At 40.1% G+C, this 7,106-nt stretch overlaps 1 pseudogene; it reads left to right on the top strand.

Annotated features, from left to right (window-relative positions):
• The window catches only part of LOC108302619, a 1,304-nt pseudogene extending 588 nt beyond the window's left edge, over positions 1–716 (top strand).
• The last annotated feature ends 6,390 nt before the right edge of the window (positions 717–7,106 follow it).

The following is a 7,106-nucleotide window of genomic DNA, read 5'->3' as shown; positions in this document are numbered from 1 at the left end:
CACCATGCCCAGCTGATTTTTTTGTATTTTTAGTAGAGACGGGGTTTCACCATGTTGACCAGGATGGTCTCGATCTCTTGACCTCGTGATCCACCCGCCTCGGCCTTCCACAGTGCTGGGATTACAGGCTTGAGCCACCGCGCCCGGCCAGGGGCATCTTTTATGACCAAGACTGTGCAGTACCAAAATGAGCTTCATAAATTCCTAATCTGGAATACAGCTGGACAAGAACGATTTCGTGCCTTAGCACCAACGTACTATCGAGGGTCGGCCGCAGCTATAATCGTTTATGACATCACAAAAGAGGAGACATTTTCAACATTTAAGAACTGGGCTTCGACAGCATGGCCCACCTGATATTGCAGTTACCATTGCAGGAAATAAGTGTGATCTTATTGATGCAAGAGAGGTCATGGAGAGAGATGCAAAGGACTATTCCGACCCTATTCATGCAATTTTTGCAGAGACCAACGCAAAAAACGCGATAAACATAAATGAACTCTTTATAGAAATTAGTCGAAGGATTCCATCCACTGACGCCAACCCGCCATCTGGCGGTAAGGGTTTCAAACTCCAAAGGCAGCCTTCAGAGCCAAAGCGGAGCTGCTGCTGACCGAACCTCAGCCCCTCAGAGTTGATGATGAAGTAGGTGGTCCTGAAAGTTAACAGGAGGGCTGCGGTCCTGCCACCAGTTTCCACCTAGCTGGTCTTGAGTCTTTTCCATGTAAAAAGGATTCATAGAAATTGACCAGTCTCTTCTCCAAACACTGCAGCAAAGATATTTCAGTCTGTGGACATCTATTATGTAAAGAATCTCTAGTGTTCAAAGGGACTGCATCATTTACTTTTGACCTTGCTGAAAAGGAACATATAATTGTATGGATGGTAAGATTAAATTGTTGAGTAGTTTTGTCATCAAGATTTTATGTAACATTTGTAAAGGGGAAATTAGCACTTTTGTGGCTCTTAAGGAAAAAAAACCTTGTGTAGATTATAATTTCCTTGGCTTCTGTTACCACTGTTAGAGGGAGTTGTATCATTTAAAATACAGTAGGATAGTCTAAGTGGGGAGAGGACGATTATGATCTGAAGCTAAAATGGGTTATTTATAGGACTGATGGAAATGACTTCATCTCTGCCATCTCTAAAGCACTTTTCATTGAATATGTTAGTCTAGGGTACATATAGTAAATTAACAATGATAGCAGCAGATCTGTAGCCCACCCTGGGTTTGCTCCTGACCTCGTCATGTGTGTGCCACCAAACATGTTATTGGCACCTTTTAAAAATAAGCTGTCATGATCAAGATGGTGATGGTAGAGAAGCTGCCTGGAATAAATTGAATTTCATGTGTTCTAACTGACTAGCAATTGTTTAAAAAGGAAGAAGAGAGAAAGTAAAGAAGTTGGTGTAAATGCCATCAATTTTTTTTAACCCAAGTATTTTAGTGGGGAAAAAAACAAGTATCTGTTGCTTTGCATATGTAAAGTTGTAGTCTATATTTATGAGGCCATTGCTTAAAGATTATAAGTTATGTAAATACATTAATAAATTCTAAGTTTCATTTAAAAAAATAAAAAATGAGCAAAATACTTAAATAGACATTTCTTCAAAGAACAGAAATGACCAAGAGGTGGATGAAATTATGCTCAGCCAGGCACAGTGGCTCATGCTTGTAATCCCAGCACTCTGGGAGTCTGAGGTAGAAGAATTGTGTGAGCCCAGGAGTTTGAGACCAGCCTGGGCAACATAGCAAGATCCTAGCTCTACAAATTTTTGTTTAATTATCCTGGTGTAGTCATACATACCTGTAGTCTCAGTTACGTGGGAGGCTGAGGCAGGAGGATCGCTTGAGCCCAAGAGATTGTAGCTGTAGTGGGCATGTTTGCACCACTGCAGTCAACCTGGGTGATAAAGCAAGACTCTGTCTCAAAACAAACAAACATACAAACCAGGAAACAAATGAACAGAAAAGGTGCTCAATATCATTAACATTCAAGGGAATGCAAATCAAAACTACAATGAGATGTAACCTCACACCTGTCAGGACAGCTGTTGTCAAAAAAAAAAAAAATGGTACGTGTTGATCAGGATGTGAAGAAATTGGAAGCTTTTTGTGCTGCCGGTGGGAATGTAAAATTGTGCATCCCCTATGGAAAACAATATGGAAGTTTCTCAAAAAATTAAAAATAGCAACACCACATGATCACTCTTACTTTTGTGTATTCATCCAAAAAGAACTGAAAGGAGGAACTTGAGATATTTGCACTTGCATGTTCATTACAGCATTATTCACAGTAATCAAGATGTAGAAACAACCTAAATCTTCATCAATGGATGAGTGGATAAAGAAAATGTGTATATTCATCCTTTTAAACCACCAGATCTCACGATCACTCGCTCCCTGTCACAAGAACAGCACCAAAGGGGAAATCCACCCCCATGTGCCAATCACCTCCCACCAGGCCCCACCTCCAACACTGAAGATTACGATTTGACTTTATATTTGGGTGCGGACAGAGACTCAAACCATATTAATGTGGTATATACAGATAATGGAATATCTTTCAGCCTTAAAAAATGAAGGAAATCCTGCCATCTGTGACAACACAAATAAACCTCGAGGCATTGTGACAACATGAATAAACCTTGGGACCTTATGCTAAGGGAAATAAGCATTATAGCAATATGTATGAGACACATAAAGTAGACAAAAAAAGGATGGTTTCTGAGGCAGGGAGGATGAAGAAATGGACAGCTGCTATTCAATGGGTGTAACATTTCAGCTATGCAAGATGACTAAGCTCTAGAGATATGCTGTACAACATTGGACTTATAGTCAACAGTAATGTATTATACACCTAAAAATTTGCTAGGAGGGTAGCTTGCATGTTAAGTTTTCTTACAACAATAAAAAAAAGAGTGTTATTCTTTCCCTATTTTTACAAATATTTTAGTGTGTCTATGAGAGAGGTTGCAAAGGGTTTACCAGTTAGATGCTGTTTTAAAGTGAAAGTTGTTTGCATTCACAATTGATAGTACCTGTATTTTGGATGGTTTTCAAAATAGCATCATCATTATCATCATCATTTGCACTTTGTGTTCTCTAGTGCAACATGGTAGAAGAAATTAGTAGAATAAATGTAAAGCCTTATTCCATCAGGAAATTCAGTATCACTAAAAATATCCACAACTACACAACAGGGTGACTATAGCAAATAACAATGTGGCATGTATTTCAAGAGAAGATTTTGAATGTCACCACCACCAGGAAAGGATAAATGTATAAAGTTATGAATATAGAAATGCTCTGATCATTATACTATGTGTACATGCATTGAAACATCACGTTGTACCCCATAAATATGTACAACTATCTCTATGATATGAACTAGACAGGAGTAATATGTTATTTCATTCATTTTACATGCTATAAAGGAATACCTGAGGTTGGGTAATTTATAAAGAAAAGAGGTTTATTTGGCTCACAGTTCTGCAGGCTGTATAAGAAGCATGGCATCAGCATCTGCCTAGCTTCTGGTGAGGGTGTCAGGAAGCTTTTACTCATGCAGAAGGCAAGGAGAGCCTACCTATCTTAGCTGCACAAAGAGAAGCATCAAGAACCATCAGAAAGAAGGCAGCTTTTTAAACCACAGGTGCCTTGGCAGAAGGACAATTCTTCAGAAACACACATGAGTATTATTTGTAAGAAAAGGAGGTAAACTCAGTTGCTGTGGTAGTAGACAGAAGGAATTAAAATAGTTTTGGTTGAAGAGGAAAGTTTCAGGCTGGTGCCCCTGTAAATTAACTACCTACCCATGCTATGTTTCCCTAAGTCATCTTTCTCTTCTGTTCTCCACCAAAAAAAAAACAACAAAAAAAAAAACAACCAACTAAACCAAAAATGGAAACATTTGCATTTTCTGCATGCATACATCCTTACTCCCACTCTGCTTATTCTCAGCAAAGTACCTCACCTCCTACTTCAAAGACAGTAGAAGGTATCAGAAAAATGTCCTTGAACGTCCTACTAACAAACCCATAATCTTTTGTGCACCTTCCTCCATGTCCGTGACAGGGTAGAGGGCTCTCTGCCTCCACCAATACTGAATTCTATTATTCTGTCTCTCCTGGCTCACCATCTTGTCAAATAACAGGAAACATTAAGCCACAGGGTTTATTCTACGACAGTCATTTTCTATGCAAATATGGCTCCGTGTCTGATCTGCACTGAAGGAGCACAAGTTTTATAGGCAATTTTAGTTTCATTATGGGCCACTGGAATCTTACAAAATGTCTGGATTGATCATATGTTTTATAGGAATTATGTGAGTTATTTTGTACTATTTTATCTGGTTTTAAAAGAAACAGGGCTGGGCACAGTGCCTGTAATTCCAGCAATTTGGAAGGCTGTGGCAAGAAGATTGCCTGAGGTCAGGAGTTTGAGACCTGACTGGGCAACATAGCAAGATCCCATCTATAAAAAAAGTAACATAAAATGAAAGTAAACAACTTGTCACTTCAGTGACAGGCTATCTAGGAAGAGTAGATGATTGCATTTATGAGTATTTCACAAGCAAAGAAAACTTACATATTGCCTATTTGTATTTTTTTTTCAACTGCCTTCTATATTTTTAGTCAGCCGAGATTTTGGAAAAGTCATCTGAGTTAGAAGTAGAAGATGTTCGTGTCTTTCTCTTTCCTGCAGAAATTACCTATCAATATAAGCGACTCTTATCACAAAGGTCAGGATCGACCCTCAGCCTCTTTGTTTGGGGGCAATCACAGTTCCAAGTCTTTTCCATCTCAATCTCCTAATATTCTGTCTCCTGGTTTCCTGTTTCTGGCCTCTCCTTCTTTTCTGGATGCTTTTCTGCAGCCGTAGCAGGTCCCTCTTCTTGTCCCTGAGACGGGTGTTTCTCAGGGCACAGTCTTGGGCTTTCTGCTCTTTTTCTTTACTGAATTTCACTGTACCTGGACAAAAGCACTCACTCTGAGGCTTCAGTGATCACTTCAGTGCTACTGACTCACAAATCAATAACGCCAGCACGATCTTTCTTCTGCACTCTGCTTCGATGTCTGATAAGTACCTCCAACTCACCACGTCCAGGATTGATTTTATCTGGTCTCCCCCATTCCCTGCATTCCTCTTTCCTTGGATGGCACCATAGTGGGCCAGCTGCAAACCTTCCCTCTCACTTGCCCACCCAAACGCCTCGCGCCCCGGCAACCATTTTTCATGTAGACATTTCATTTGGCACTAACTCTGTTTACCTGAATCTATCAACAGAGCCTACTCCCCTGCTCAGATACAATTACCTCAGAGATAAGATAGTATTTTATCATTTAGTAGCCCTTTATAAATGATTCATGCACTGTAGACTCAAATATTACAAAAAAAAATTTGGCTAATCCGTAAAGGCAGTGAAGAAAGGAATGGTGGTGATACTAGGAACATTCTCTTCAGTATTACCAAATTGCCAAGCTTTTTTCTTGTACTGTTTTCATGTTCCTTTCAGGAACGCTAGACTCATTCTTGCTCTGTGCAGTTTCAGTGACAAGTACTAGGGATGCAGAAACAAAATATGGTCCTTGTTCCAAAAAAGTAGCTTACAGAGTAAAGGAGGAGAGTGGTAGGAACACCGTCACCACTCACCAGGGCTGTCGGTCAACACTGAGGTACAGAAGCCGTGGGACCACAGGGCACCCCTCTGACCAGCAAGGTGTCACAAACTTCCCAGAGGTGTGGTGAAATCTAAGATGAGTTCTGAATTCAGTCGTTTATTCTGTTCATTTTTTATTCAGTCATTTACTAAATAAATATTTACATTAATTGTCACAACAGCTCTTTAGCAATTGTGAATCTCTAGCACCAAGCAAATCTTTACTGTTATTTTTTAAAACCTCGGAATGCCAGAATTTGACGTAGAAAAGAGATGATATAGGCCAGATCAAATTAAGAAATTAAGAAGAAAAACAGCTTCCCCAGTATGCTATCTTATTTTCAGGGAGTCAGACTGTCAGGCCAACTTGTGCAGATGGAAAAGGAGAATAGGAGCTGCATTCAACATGCTCGTGGTCTGCTGATAGCTTTTCAATACTGCTGCCTGTCATTGCAAGTACACGAGTACTCGGTGCCCTCCTTCCGAATAAATTACAGAGCAATTACAGCCTAAGGGATAGGAGTTTCCCACTACCTTTCTGAGCACTGCTGTGGCTCAGAAGCTCGCTGAGCCGCAGAGAGAACAGCTGCCCTCCCTAACCTACCACCAATTGCCTAGGGTGGAGTGAGTCAGCTAGGGCTTGATCCCAAGACTCAAGCCTCAACCCTGCTTTGATGACTGACACATGAAGTGATGTAAGTGGATGAATAATCCAGTACGAGCTTCCGTGCCTTCAGAAATTTTAGCCTTTCCTGGTAGGGCAAAGCTCTACCTTTTGCTTCTTGCAACACTATTGAGAGACTGAACGGACAAACAGAAAACAGCCAGATCTTGCCTGAAAGACAGAACTCTGACCCACAGCCTGCAGCAACCTGCCGAGGAAGCAAACACAGTAGCCAGCCAGGGAAGCCCGCCGGCTGTTAGACTTGTGGGAAGTCGGGCTGCTAGGTCTCGCAACAGTCCAGGAAACCAAACAACAACCCCTGTAACAATTGGCCCCAAAAAGCTATGACTAATTTTTTTTTTTTTTGCTTTAAAATAAGTCCTTTTAAAAAATATTAATTTTTGATTCACCATCGTATACTCGTGATATTTTTATACGTGCATACCATGTGTAATGATCAAATCAGGGTATTTAGGACATCCGTTGGCTCAAACATTTATTATTTCTTTGTGTTAGGAACATTCTAAATCTTCTCTTCCAGCTATATTGAAATGTACAATATATTTTTTAACTATAGTCACCATATTGTGCTATCAAACACTATAACTTATTCTTCCTATCTCACTATATTTCTGTATCCATTAATCAACCTCTCTTTTTTCCTGCCCCCACACGCATACATCTTTCCCAGCCTCTGGTATCTATCATTTTACTTTCTATCTCCATGGGATCAACATTTTTTAGGTTCTGCATGTGAGTGAGAACATGCAATATTTTTC

The sequence above is a fragment of the Cebus imitator genome, unplaced genomic scaffold (assembly GCF_001604975.1).
Source record: "Cebus imitator isolate Cc_AM_T3 unplaced genomic scaffold, Cebus_imitator-1.0 Scaffold42, whole genome shotgun sequence".
NCBI classification, from domain to species: domain Eukaryota; kingdom Metazoa; phylum Chordata; class Mammalia; order Primates; family Cebidae; genus Cebus; species Cebus imitator.
This window is presented reverse-complemented; position numbering and strand designations above follow the sequence as displayed.